We start from the raw sequence: 14,622 nt of genomic DNA, 5'->3' as shown, positions 1-14,622 counted from the left end.
AGCCTGTTCATATTTGGTACGTCGGCCATTTTGTTTACGTAGCAAAAAAAAAATCTCAAGCCATTTTTTGCGAATACTCGTTGTAGCCATAAGTATAATTGGATATAGTTGTCAGATTTTATTTAATTTGAGGTTTAATATCAATAAGCGTGCATAAAAACTAAATATTTTAAATAAATAAGATTCGAATAACTATGTACTTCCACTAGCCTTTGCAATGGCGCAGCGGTAGCGTCGTTGCCTTGTAATCAAGAGATCTCGGGTTCGATACCCGCACAAGTGGTTCTTGAAACTGTAGGTCCAGTCCCGATTAGCCTTACTGTGCATAAAGTAGACTTAAAACATCAAATCAATCAGTACTTCCACTAGTCTCTGCGATAGCACAGCGATAGCCTTGTAATCAAAGGTTCGATACCCGGTGGAGGCACAAGTGGTTTTTGAAACTGTAGGTCCAGTCCCGATTAGCCTTACTGTGCATAAAGTGGACTTAAAATATCAAATCAATCAGTACTTCCACTAGCCTCTGCGATGGCGCAGCGAAAAAAAAAAACATCCTTGCCTTGTAATCAAGAGATCTCGGGTTCGATACCCGGTGGAGGCACAAGTGGTTCTTGAAATTGTAGGTCCAGTCCCGATTAGCCTTACTGTGCATAAAATTGACTTGAAACATCAAATCAATCATGCAGTACTTCCACTAGATATCAAAAACACGCAACTCTCCTCCATTTTTTTCTTGCCTTCCTCTAACAATTTAACACATTTATTTTTTTGAAATATGCCCCGCACACATATTTCCTACCTACCAACAACAGCGCGCAGAAGAAAAAAAAATATTCCAGCTACCAAGATGCATGCTTCAAATATATAAAAGCAGAGGGAGACATGAAACATCTTCTATATTCTCTCTCTTTTTGCATGTTTTGTGAGTATATTTTCTTCCACAATACATAAGAGCTGGTTGGTTTTTCAGAAAGTTACCTTCCTTCCACAATCTCTTATATCTGTTTGGCTCGTTTCAAGAATCAACTCACGAAAGCAAAACCATACTTATAAATCAAAGCCAACTCATGCAAGCTAAGAAACAAAGTTACTTACTTTTGGAAAATCCTGCGGAAATGCTCTTCACTGACGTTCAAAATGAAATAGAACTTTCTACACCAGCGCTTTAAGTTTTATACGGTTTTCTAATGAGGTCAAAAGTGAAATGTTAGCCAACGCAACGTGGACCAATAGAAATCCGAGACAATCTTCTCTAGAACATTCTTCCCCTACATTTCAGCCACGTCATTTTTGCGAGTTCGAAAATTCACAAGTTAATGCATCGCATCGCATCACTGCTACCTATGCTGTTAACTGACGTCACTGTTTTCTCAACAGTTGTCAGACCTGATGTTAACAACCTGCTGTAACCTAAGCATCATGTGTATTGAAATATAAACAAAACAAATTGTATACGTCAGTAGGGAATTCTTCCACCAGGAAGTATAACTTCCCTCGTCCCAAGGCCTACGTATTGTTGAATTTGTGTCATTGTGTCAACATTGATAGCACACGCAGAGAGGAGAGGGAACAAAATTGTAGTTTTTCTAGATGTGCTTGCGTCACAATACAGAAATAATAAGAGGCGCGTATATGTGTGTGTGCGACACATCGTGTTCCCGAGAGAGAGGTAGGTTTACAAAGGTCACAATATATAAACATTTGACCGAAACTTGGAAAATTACAATAAGATGCATTCATCCTTCAAGAATAAGAGAGTACATTATTTACTCATCACGCTGTGTCAACGCAACAAATAAAGGCGCGGAACGTGGAGAGAAAGTGAGGTTTTGAGGTTTTGGTGAACCTCAATTAATAAAAATGAGTTTTTTTAAGGTTTTGGTGTAAAAGCATTTTGTTTGTTTGCTTGCGTCACAATACAGGCAGGCGCGCATATGTGTGTGTGCGACACATCGTTCCCGAGAGAGAGGTAGGTTTACAAAGGTCACGATATATAAACATTTGACCGAGACTTGGAAAATTACGATAAGGTGCATTCATCCTTCAAAAATAAAAGAGTACATTATTTACTCATCACGCTGTGTCAACGCAACAAATAAAGGCGCGGAACGTGGAGAGAAAGTGAGTTTTTGAGGTTTTGGTGAACCTCAATTAATAAAAGTGAGTTTTTGAGGTTTTAATAATCCTCAAATGAGTAAAGTGAGTTTTTGATGTTTTGCTGCTGTTTTCTTCGCTGCAAAACATCGTCAGCGCAATAAATGAGTCGCAGAACGTGGAGAAAAAATGAGTTTTTGAGGGTTTTTTTATCCTCACTTGATGGCGTTCAACCCGTGCACCTACACTACTTAAAGTGCTCCTCTATACTTTGCATCACGCTATAAAGGCGTATAGGGGGTGTGGAGTTAGGGCCCCACACTTTCTTGATCTTCGCCGAAGGTGGGGGTGATGTGATCAGCACCACGACCCTGCGTGAGCACCGGAGTCGCTTGAACACGGGAAAAAATCACGGTTCTCCCCTCGGAGATCGAACCCGGGCCTCTCGCATGGTAGTCAGACGCCCAAACGACTTTTTTTTTAAGGAATACCTACCTCTATGCGGTAGTATCCCCGTCAATCACAGACATCCATTTCCTAACCAGGATTCGAACCTGGGACCTCTTCGGTCGTAGCGCGTTGTGCTAACCACCCCGCCACGGAGGTCGACTTCGACTGAGCTACCGCGGCTCTCATAGATTTTTGAAATTACTAAAATATTCAATTCTTTCAGCATACCTCAGAGTAAATAATAGTAAATTTCCAAGGTTCCATTCATTGGCACAAGCAGGATGGAAGGGTGCTACAGTTATTTTATGTACATTAAATTCACTACAGTCTACCCTAAATATCATTCGTGGAATGCATTACAAGGACAAAGGTTCTTTCGACTGCCAATTCTCTCTTAGAATTTGAGAAGGGAGGCGGCTAAAAAATGTAGGTCCCGGGTTCGAATCCCGGCTTGGACATGTGTTCCTTGCGACTGTCCCTTCATCAATTTCGTCATATCATCACTCATCCTCATCTTCCCGATTAGCCAAAAGTGACAGAAAAGTTACCTAAAATAAACCATATCAAATACAAGGGTGACCAAATTTCGACAATCAATATGAGGGAGATTTCCAACTTTCTGCACTGTAAAAAGTTGACAGTAAAATAAACGGTCTAAGACCGTCAATTCTCGCTGCCATCCAGATACCGTAAAAATTACGGTGACCGTAAATTTCTTTTTACGGATACCTGTATATTAAACGGTAATATACCGTTATTTTAACAAGTTTGTTTTTTTTAAAAATACGGCATAATGCCGTAATTTAAACAATAATTGGCTGTATTTAGATGGAATACCTTTTTGCATAATGTAAAAAATTATACTTTTTTGGCCAGACAATGTCAAAAAGTTATTTTCACATTACATATTGATGATTGATTTTGTTCTCGCATAGGTATAAAATTTCCAATTTCACTGCCAATGTATGTGCTTAAAACACTCCTTGGCAGCACAGTTCATCGTTTTCCACGATACTAAGGCATTTAGAGAGAATTTTACATTTGCACAACACACAATTGATTTACGGACCCTTGCAGAGGTCGACAGTAGTTAGAAAGTAAAAATTACCTGTATAACTAGGGGGAAATACTGAACTACGAATTACGTATTAAGAGCCCCCTTCTGGCTTCTGTAGTGGACTGGTGAGCTAACTCCCATAAAGCTAGATGTGCCAGGTATGAAACCCAGTTCATACATGAGTATCATTGTATTTATTATACCCATTCCATCATTTATAATCATTATCACATTTAACCCAATATGCAGAAAGAAACAAAAAAAATAATAATAATTACAACTTATTAATTAAATAGCATTTCTATGGCATCCACCAACTCCATAACCAGCAATGACATACATTTTCATTGGACAAAATGAACATGTTCTTGAAGGCAATGTTTTAATCAGGCCCTCTGATGGCACAATGAAATTATTCTTACCTTGTGATCGAGTCCTGAGTTCAATACCCTGGTGGAGGCATAATGCAATGGTTTGGATTCCACTTCAAAACTGTAGGTCCAGCCCCAATTAGCCTATCTGAACATAAAGTGGACTTGAAACTATACCTCTCCATTTACTACAATATTTATGTGTGCGCGAATGCATTGTAAGGATATGATACATTCACAAAGAAAAACAGTCATGAGGAAAAGGTGAAATATGTTTAAAATCCTTCCAAGCAAAAAACAAATTCACAGTGTTTTCAGTTATTCAGGAACCCTGTGAATAACATAATAGAAAGCAGAAAGGAAAACATAGCCCTCAAACCTTAAAATTTCAATGTTTTAGCATTTATGGAAATACATTTCCATAATGAGACTACTTTGTTAGTACAATAATTCTTATTACTTAAATTAGGAAATATTACAAAAATATCTGTAATTGAACTGAAAAAAAATAATTTCACTTCAAGTTCCTCACAATGCAACAAGTAAATCACAAATTGCACTCACAAACACACACAATACTATAATAAGCCGAAGTTTTTCTGTAGGCAAATGATGAACAGATTCTCTCTCCTTGACCACATGAATTCTACAAAAGTCTGAGAAGTTCCTAGATCTGACTTTATTCTCATCTTCAGGGTAAAGGTAAAGAAGTAATTCTAGCCTGAAGATAGTGGCATTATTCTCAAAAGCTCAGAAACAGTTGCAGAACCCACTTGATCCATAGCCCAAGAGAATCAATTCAACATAAAAAATTAATAAATAAATAAGTAAAATAAGATAAAAAAAACTGGCTTTTACTGGCATTACTACCAATCTTCCATCCCTGCTATTGGTGCAATCCTCTGAAATACTTTTCAGTTTTAAAAATGGAATTTTCAAATGAGATATAATAATTCAAATAATATAAATAATATATTCAAATCAACCAAGTACATAATTATAATTTACTTTTTATTTATTTTCACTTTACACTTGTTTGCATTTTGTCAAATAATTACTACATTGCACTTGTGCTTTTTTCTTCTTAACTTAGGACCCTTCTGCTGGATTAAATCACCTGGGAAGAAGAAATATACCATTAAGGAATTTGATAGAAAACAAAATGCAATTGCAACAGCATAAATTAAAAATTTCATTAATTCTCAAGTAACAGAATAACATTGTCAAAGGTGTTCAGTGGTGCGTAAGCTCAGTAGTGGTTTCGGACTGATACAGTTCCTTCAAAAAATAAATACATATGTGGAAAGGTGGCAGAAATTGTCACCATTCCATGAAGGCACATGGTTCCACATTATCTACTGGCTACAGTGGAGATGATGTGATCAGTACCATGTTTCAGCTGTCTCACCCCCTCCCTTCCCAGTTACCCATAGAGTAACTAATTTGAAAAAGTAACTACAGGGTGGCTCAATAAGTCACTTAACACCCCCAGTACAAGGCCACTGCAGCACGCAACATGGAAATGGTGATGACCAATCGTTATCAGGCCAAGGGGGAACCACATTGACGCCACCCACACGGTCGGCGGCCATCTTGATGTCCGCCATCTTGAATTCAACTTCAGAATTTTAAATGGGAAGGGGGTCGTGCGACATATCAAAATGGGCTAGAATTTCACGAGAAATGCAATGGTGAAGGTTTTTTTGACGTATATTTAACCAGTAAAAAGTTATGATTGAATTCTCGTACCAATTTGCTCCTTTTCGAGGTGTTAGAAAAATGCCTTAACATTTGTTTAGCGCTTCGGTAATGCATCGAGATCAAAGTGACGTCTATGGAGAGACGTTCGCATGCCATTGCACATTATTTTAATCGGATACATCCATGAAGAGCTGTGCATTATGAATGGTTGTCGCGAACAATTTACAGTGTGACGCTTCCATTGAATTAAAAGTCCTTCACAGTGACAAGGCTAATGTTTATGTTCGTAAGGAAGTTTATAAACAGAATATGTGACCCTTGTCATCTGGTAACTAACTTTGGACAAAAACTGGTTCATAACATTCCCATAAGTGTTCTGGTGTTCTTCCCTATTGAAAAAAACTCTGTAAAAAGTACCTTCTTCCATAAGCAAGGATGAAAAAAACTGTTTATTTAACAAATCCAAGTAGCCCTAAGCATTTAAGGTTCCGTTGATGGAAAATTGGCTAACCAATCGTGTTCCACACAGCACGCCACACCATTAACTTACCAACACTAACCATTCAGCTTTGATCTGTCAAAAATGGGTTATCAGATAAAAATCATCGAATATTCTGTTTATAAACTTCCTTATGAACATAAACATTAGCCTTGTCACTGTGAAGGACTTTTAATTCAATGGAAGCGTCACACTGTAAATTGTTCGCGACAACCATTCATAATGCACAGCTCTTCATGGATGTATCCGATTAAAATAATGTGCAATGCCATGCAAACGTCTCTCCATAGACGTCACTTTGATCTCGATGCATTACCGAAGCGCTAAACAAATGTTAAGGCATTTTTCTAACACCTCGAAAAGAAGCAAATTGGTACGAGAATTCAGTCATAACGTTTTAGTGGTTAAAGATACGTCGAAAAAACCTTCACCATTGCATTTCTCGTGAAATTCTAGCCCATCTTGATATGTCGCACGACCCCCTTCCCATTTAAAATTCTGAAGTTGAATTCAAGATGGCGGACATCAAGATGGCCGCCGATCGTGTGGGTGGCGTCAATGTGGTTCCCCCTTGGCCTGATAACGATTGGTCATCGCCAATTTCAAATTCCATGCCGCAGTGGCCTTGTACTGAGGGTGTTAAGTGACTTATTGAGCCACCCTGTATACTAACTTAGCTACTAAGCCAGCCATGGTTTATTTCAATCTGTAGAGCAATGACATGGTATGCCAAAGAACTTGGTTTGTGTCCTGGTCAAGCCTGAATTTTCTTTGCAAAAATTTCTACGCAGTACATCTCCTATGTGAATCATGACAATCCAGTTAGTTGGGTGTCTTTACTGCCATGAGACAATTGAAGTCTGCATTATGTCAGTTCAAAACAAGAAGAGAACTTCTTATGTACGTTTTTGCAAGTTTTCATTTTCAGTGTCATTACGAGTATTATTAAAGTGGTTAACAGAAAACAAAACTAAAATTCAAAAAAGCAATGAAACAAGAAATGGAGATACAATAACATGCTGTACTGTAGCCTGCATGTTGAAATGCAATCATGAAAATATGTATTCCATATTTGTTATTATTTGTAAAATGACATATATCATCATCATCATCAGTATTCCACCACGTTTTCCACATTTTTAGAGAACTTTGCAGATTTCATCCATATATTTAATAGAAACATAATCCATAGTTAATGAAAACATGGTCTCCACTTAACGTTTCATGAAATTTAGTGTATAGCTGTGGTAAATTATGGTATCACAGCACTGGTGGGGCCCAACTTCCACATTGCGCTGTGCCTTCATGTCATGGTGCATGATGGGCTTTACCTTACTTCCGTTCTGTGTGTGCCAAATCATATGGTAAACCCATTCAGTGTTTAAACCATTCATCTTTTAGATCTAAGAGACAATGCTAACATGAGAAATGACCAACATTATGATTAAATAATAAATGGTACAGTGGTATGCACAAGTTGGGTCAGCAAATTGTCCATAACAATTTTCTTTCATATTTCTCTTGCTTCTTTCGTGTTTTTAGGGACTGACCTTTTATGTATGCAAGTGCTGGTGTAGAAATTTTCAGCAGCTTGTTTGACATTTTGTTTCATTTTTTAAGCACTCATTTCGTAAAACAAGGGCAATAAACATGGCGATGGACAATTTACTTTGCAATTCTTATGCATCTCATTGTACAACAAACCACATCCATGCTGACAAGAAGACTCAAACTCTGAATGTTTGGTGATTAAAGTATGGGTCTAGCACTAAAACCACATTGCCACTGACCCAACCACCTGTTTTATGCACTGAATTGATGTGAATATTTCAGGAGAATTAAAAATATTTTAACTACAAACTTGGAGCTTTTTAATTATTATGTGAAAGTTTGTGCAGTGTTCCATTCACACATGATACAACATACCTTTTGCCAAACTCCAATGTGTTGCATGCTTGAAATGGATACTGATATAGCATTCAGGAAGCCAAGCATTCTATCAATTCTTGCTCAATTGAAAGCATAATTTCCATGCATTCTATTAGGGACGATCCTGTAATAACAATAATAAATTTAAGAATCTCATTCAAAATATCAAATATATGAACAAACAAAAAAACAACAACTTGCATTCAGTACACGGAAGGGTTATTTCAAAGAATGTCAATTGGCCCACTTTTAAGGAAAGCCCACTCTGACCTTAAATAGTTACAGGAGTTTGTATGATAAATTGGCAGCATTTTTTAAAAAAGTAGGCCCTGTGTGTTAGTATCAATTCAAGTAATTGTTCAATTCCATGACCCACTCTTTCCACACACAGCCATTCACATGGAAAGTAAAGGTAAAGGGATTGAATAATAGTTGTCAGAACACAAGATTGAAAACTTTCAATAACCTTTACCATGATTTATTTTATTTATCTTTCAAGCTAACTTCCAACCATTGAGTGAGTAACATTTCAAATTTCTTATAAAAAACTTATTGGATCCATTTCTAATGGGAGGAGGGGTGGGTATTTTGTTGCTTCAGGTTCTAGTTGAAAACATGAAAAGCAACTTACTTGTGGATTTGTCCAAAAGAGGTTCCAATGCAGTTTCTAGGACCTCCTACAGAAATTTCACAGCTCACTACCCATTGGCACAATTCTTGGCATATCTTTTACTTTCCAGACTTAAAATCAGAATTTCTCATAAAAACCTGTAATTAAATGAATTTTGAGCATGAAAACCATAAATTATTAACAATTTCGTACAGTTTTAAACTTAATGATAACAATTAAACCATAAATTACCTAAATCTAGTGTATTAAACTTATATTGTGTCATTGTTTTGATTACTGGAACTTTAAATCCAAATTTTGTCCAAAATTGCAATTCTTACGAGAGAAAAAGAATTTTAAATCAGTCATAAGATACCTAATTACAGTTAAATATGCATGAATGCTAATTGTTGCAGTCATAAACAGATTAAACTTGAAGGGAAATACAAAATAACACCAAGAACTAACATCTTTCATGTCAGTACCACTCAGTTTTTATGCAAAAGTGTCATTCTTGGAAAATTCCGCAAAACCGAAGGAATTTTGAATTATTACAAAAATTTTGCTTTTACTTCACATTATTTGCTTAGAACTAGCAGAAGGATTTTAAGTGGATGCTCAATATGTTATGGAACATCCAAATAGTTAATATTAGTGAAAATCAGTGTTGCCATCTAATTTTTTTAGAAAATTCCTCAGTGTTCCGCAGATAAAAATTTCTAAGTTTCAATTTTGTTTTCACATACAAAGTTAAATATAACACCTCCAACTTGTGTAAATGTACACTATTATAATTACTCATAAATTTGTATTTTTAACCATTCACTTGACTTTTTGTCAGTTATGTAATTCTACTTACCTAAATACAAAATTATGAATAAAATGAACAATATTGGGAGACCAGTTCTTCATTTATAAATCTCCCATGGGATTTAATACTTCTCAACAGATAACCTTAGCTAGATCAAAATATCTTTACTCTGATGGGGTCTAGAACCCAATATTGAATTTTACTATAATTTTGGGACTTTCAGATAAATGTCGGCTAATTTGCATAATTTTTTTTCAGTGTACAGGATAGGTGAAGGAAGGGGACAATTGAAGCACACCGTGTCATTTTTTTCCCGTAAAGCTTTTAAACCCTTCCCTGGAATTATTTATGTGTGGAGGTTCAGGATTAACAGCAGTAGCGAAGCGTAGTCTTACGAAGGAGGCAAGCAATGTTTCAGTACAACAAAACATGTAGTACAATGGCACGCCAAGAGGGGGATTAAAGGTTTATAGCCTCATTGGCCCGGTCGCTGGATTTGTCAAAATATCATAATAAAATGACGGTTCTAAAAATAAACCATATGATATTCAAACGCCACATTTACTTTCGAAATTCCAGGTAACGTTATTCGTATGGTAGTAAACGTCTTACATATGCGAACTTTCCGCATACGACTAAAGGGGTACGTAATTTCTTATTTATTTATTAGTACTTTTATTTGTTCATTATTTTTTAATGTGGGCAAACGGTGACCAAACGGATTTAGGTAAAATAACTCATTTATTTAATTTACACTGCGTGATTGTAATTTAGGATTTGTGGGCACCCTAAAAATCGCATTCGGAGTCAAACATTAAAATAAAAAGTTAAACACAAACTTTAAAAATTTCATTTCAAACCAAAGAAACACATGCATAGACGATGTACTCACCACAATAAATTCCAAACTCCTTTACATATATAGGAAATTTCCCGCTATCGAACAATTCAACAAATCTTAGGTCGTCAAGGTTCTCAAAACGTGAAGACACTCCCACGCTCTTTCCACAACTGGAAAGCATCCACGCAAGATCACTTTGGAAATCTCTGAAACGACCGAAAGTGATACCAACCTATTTCCTTAATTTTACTCATCATGGGAAGGAAAGATATATCAGTTTGGAGATAGAAATTAAGCGATGGAATCAGAATCATTACAGCAGAAAGAGTATATACATAATATTTAAGTAATAAAGTGAAATACAGAGGCGTGTCCGGGGCCGGGGGAGGGTTGCCCCCCCCCCCTTTGGCCCAGTATTCCTATGGAAAGGAAAGTCAAAGGCAGGAAAAGATGACAAAATGAGGAGACTACTACAAAAAATCCTGGGAGCACCACTTGTGTCATAATAATAAAACTTAAAACATGTTCTTGTGTTCATAATATGTACAATGTATACGATTTAATTGTGCTGTGTAAATATCAGTAGAGAGTTCTTTTTAGATAGCTTTATTTTCACCCCAAGTTTTATTCAAAAGCAGTCAATTTATTGAATGTGGTTGTAAAATTTGTGAAACAGCTCACTTGAATTACTGTGTAAATAATTTGGCAGTTGCAAACACTGGTGCGGTCAACACTTTTGACGTAATTTGAGCTGGACCGAGCTGGACACAGGGTGCAGACCAAGGTCCGTCGAATCTTCCCTCCCTCCCTGGGGAAACTCTTCACGGGGGTGCAGACATTTCACTTACTGGAAACACAAACCCCCGCCCTTTACCATCTCGCCCGAACTCCCAATATCCATTTTTTTTACGCGTTTTACAATACGCGAAATCTAAAATAAATTGTAATATAAAATGATATATATATCTATATACGGAATTTAGAACAATGATAATAACTTATTTTAGTTATTTTATGACTAAGAATTATTTTTATATTCGCGATCTTGTTTACGTGTTCATGAAGACAAATATTCTTTACTCGTAGTTTTTGGTGGCAATATATCCTTCTGCTTTCGGTTGAGCTCGGCTATTTTCGGGAATAACGCAAGCTCAGCAAGCAGAGCTTTTGGTATAAGCGTTGTGGACGGGTTCCACTCGAATTTCACGCTTCGCCATGTGACTCCTTCGGGTGCGTTATTTTCCCGCAGAGCAGCCGCAAGCATTGAGGCTGGTGCTTGCTACAGAGCTGCTGAGGGAGTTTGCGGCCGTAATTTTTCGCGAAATCGAGTGCGATGGAAACGAAATAAGGCTAAAACATTAAGTACATTAAATGATATTCGAATAATGCAAGCAGTGCTTGCATTGCTTGTACTATATCTTCGCCTCTGATTAACAGTATCATTCAGTCACTACTGATGAAATCCATACAATTTCAGCCAGTAATTTTAGGCTGTTATGCCAGATGACTTGTTATGCCCTTGACTTTCTGTACCACCAAGTGAAAGTTTTTGCCTTTTTTATAAAGATTAAGTTGTTTATGTAGCTTTTCTGCTGTTTTTAGCTCAGGGAAATGAGTTATGGTGAAGTAAAGTACCTAGTTTCCTTAGCCTGAAGCAGGAAAGCTCGAAGGCTTCATGCAAGTGCACCCAAAATATTAATAATTAAAGTCAATAATTGAAAATAAATATTAATTTTACATTTTAAATGTATTATAAAATAAGGTAAATCAAACACGAAGGACTGAAAACTCACAAAACCAAAATAGAAGTGTAACTATTGTTAGTAGTGCTAAGTTTGGTGACGTTATCATTTGCACGTATTTGAATGTGCATACACCAATTTTGACCAATAAAAAGTTGCGAAAGTACTCCGAGATAGGAGGTTTTTAATTTACGTGAGCTGTGGTTTGGGCTTTGGGTTTCGTGCTTTCCGCGCTTAGAAGCACATTCTATGTTACATAAAACATCAAAACCTGTCAAGTAAGAAAAAATTGTACCTCAGAGTCTGTGTTACTAAACATTTCTACCATCCGTAACTCGGCTATTGCAAGTTTCTGCTTTCAAAAATTTCTGAGTACTACTTGTAAACAACAGACACGCACTTCATATATCGTTCGTATACTACCTAATGAAAGTGACCGGTATTTGCAATGTGGTACATGTGATAAAGACATTGATGAATTTATATCTTCCACTACACAGGCAAATTGAATAAATGCACGTGGTTTTGGCTTCGTTGCATAGTACAGCAGTACAATAATAATAATATAGCACTAATAAACTGTGTTACAATGAATTTTCATTCCATTATGTTAAAAAATAAAAACATTATACGTACCTTGAGTTATGTAGATTTACTTTCCACGCAGGCATTCGAAGCACAACCATCGATAAAGAAGCACAATATAGCAACAAAAACATACGCTTCGGCCATGTTGGCCTGTGAAAGTTGACAAGCGACACAAATGCGCATGCGCGGCTTGGTCTAAAACGGTATGGAAGTATTTCCGATTCCACGGTCGAGTCCGTAAAATTTTTACGGTATGATGTAGTAAATTTCACGGTAACTTCTAACAGTGTGCCTTGAATTTAAGGGAAATTTAGTAGCGACATATTTTGAGCATTATTAGTGGTGCTGCGTCACTCTTCAAGATGTTCATGATTTGGATAATATTAAACAAAAAAAATTCATTTACATTTTATATAATATGCAGGTCACAATCTCTCTATATATAAAAATGGATGTATGTGTGTGTGTTTTTTCCGCCATAACTCTCGAATGCCTGGAGCGATTTCAACCAAACTTGGTATACATATCACTTGCAATAGAAAAGAAATACTGTGGGGGTAAGACACCCCTGTCACCAATAGAGATGGGGATAGGAAGGGGTGACAAGTAAAAATAATCGAAAACGACCGATATTAGTGTGGAATCCATAGTTTTCGGGGCCGCTGAGATGAATAGTGACACTCCCAATGCCGTTCAACTCAAAGTTCATTTTACACTATAGTTAGAATTCATTATATTCCTGTCTAATGGAAGATTGGGATAAATAAATACCCGGGCAACGCCAGGCAATGGGCTAGTATAGAACAAATATGTACAAATTTGTATATGTCTTAGCACTGAGCTACATGCATTTGTCCACTGATTCTGCAAAATCACTCATTTTTTTAAAATCATCTTATGCACATTTCAAAAAATCTTTAGAACCATCATATTTAATTGTTTTCTTTGGCTCGTCGAACTCGTATTGGTCTATATCGGGTATGAAATAAGAGGAACAATTTGAATGTCAATACTGGAGCCTGGAGTATAAAAAATAGCCCTATTACGGGAGTTTCCTGGAATACGGTATATAGCTACATGTACAGTACGTTGTAAATTAGGAATATCTTCATTAAATACTGATGTGAAAATCGATTGCAACATTATAATTTTCTTTCATTACTTGACTTCACAGACAAAGTGCTCCATATCTTCAACGCCAAACATGGATCACCTCCGATAATGATTATCTCAACCAATTGTCAATATCTAACATGTAGAGGCATGTATTTTATCTAGAAACAGGTAGGTAGATTACAAATAGTAGATATAAATAGATTTTAAGAGCTTCGATAAAATGTTTGAAAGTCAACCGAGTCATACATATCCCATACAGCACACAAATATCAAGAATAGATCTAATAGGCACCTTCTGAATATTTATGTCGAAGTTCTGGATATCAAGGAATGTCCAGTATACAGCCATTGGATATCCTCTGGATATCCATATAGCCGGTCCATGGGATATCCATAGGATCTCCACAAAGAATATGTTTGCGACATTCTGTGGATCCTTTTTGGACATTGTTTGGACATTTGTACTTTATGGATCATTTGTGCACATATTTTGGTTTGGATATTTTATGGATCATATTTGGTCATATTTTGGACATTCTATGGATCACTTTTGGATATGATCCGGACATCCGTGCGACATGATTCATGTGAACAGGACGTTATGTGAATGGTTTTTTTTATTTGATTGTGGATAAGGTTATGTTCTGCACTATAATTAGACCTAATCTGGACATTATTCTGATATTTTTCACACATATTTTGGATACGAAAGGAACATTCCTGGACTACGCATATCAAAGATCTCGTGTGCAGATATGTCTACAATAAGTCCTCCTCTCTCTATCTTTCTCACACACACACACACATACACAC

At 36.6% G+C, this 14,622-nt stretch overlaps 1 long non-coding RNA gene across 1 annotated transcript; it reads right to left on the bottom strand.

Moving 5' to 3' along the window:
* Positions 1 to 5,007: 5,007 nt before the first annotated feature.
* Positions 5,008 to 12,807, bottom strand: LOC145999479 (uncharacterized). The gene is made up of 3 exons (XR_014443396.1): positions 12,742 to 12,807; positions 8,099 to 8,225; positions 5,008 to 5,089 (listed from the first exon to the last, which is right to left on the bottom strand). It is a non-coding gene; the product is annotated as an uncharacterized LOC145999479 (long non-coding RNA).
* Positions 12,808 to 14,622: the final 1,815 nt, after the last annotated feature.

This window comes from Lepisma saccharinum, chromosome 15 (assembly GCF_977018435.1).
Source record: "Lepisma saccharinum chromosome 15, izLepSacc3.1, whole genome shotgun sequence".
Taxonomy (NCBI): Eukaryota; Metazoa; Arthropoda; class Insecta; order Zygentoma; family Lepismatidae; genus Lepisma; species Lepisma saccharinum.
This window is presented reverse-complemented; position numbering and strand designations above follow the sequence as displayed.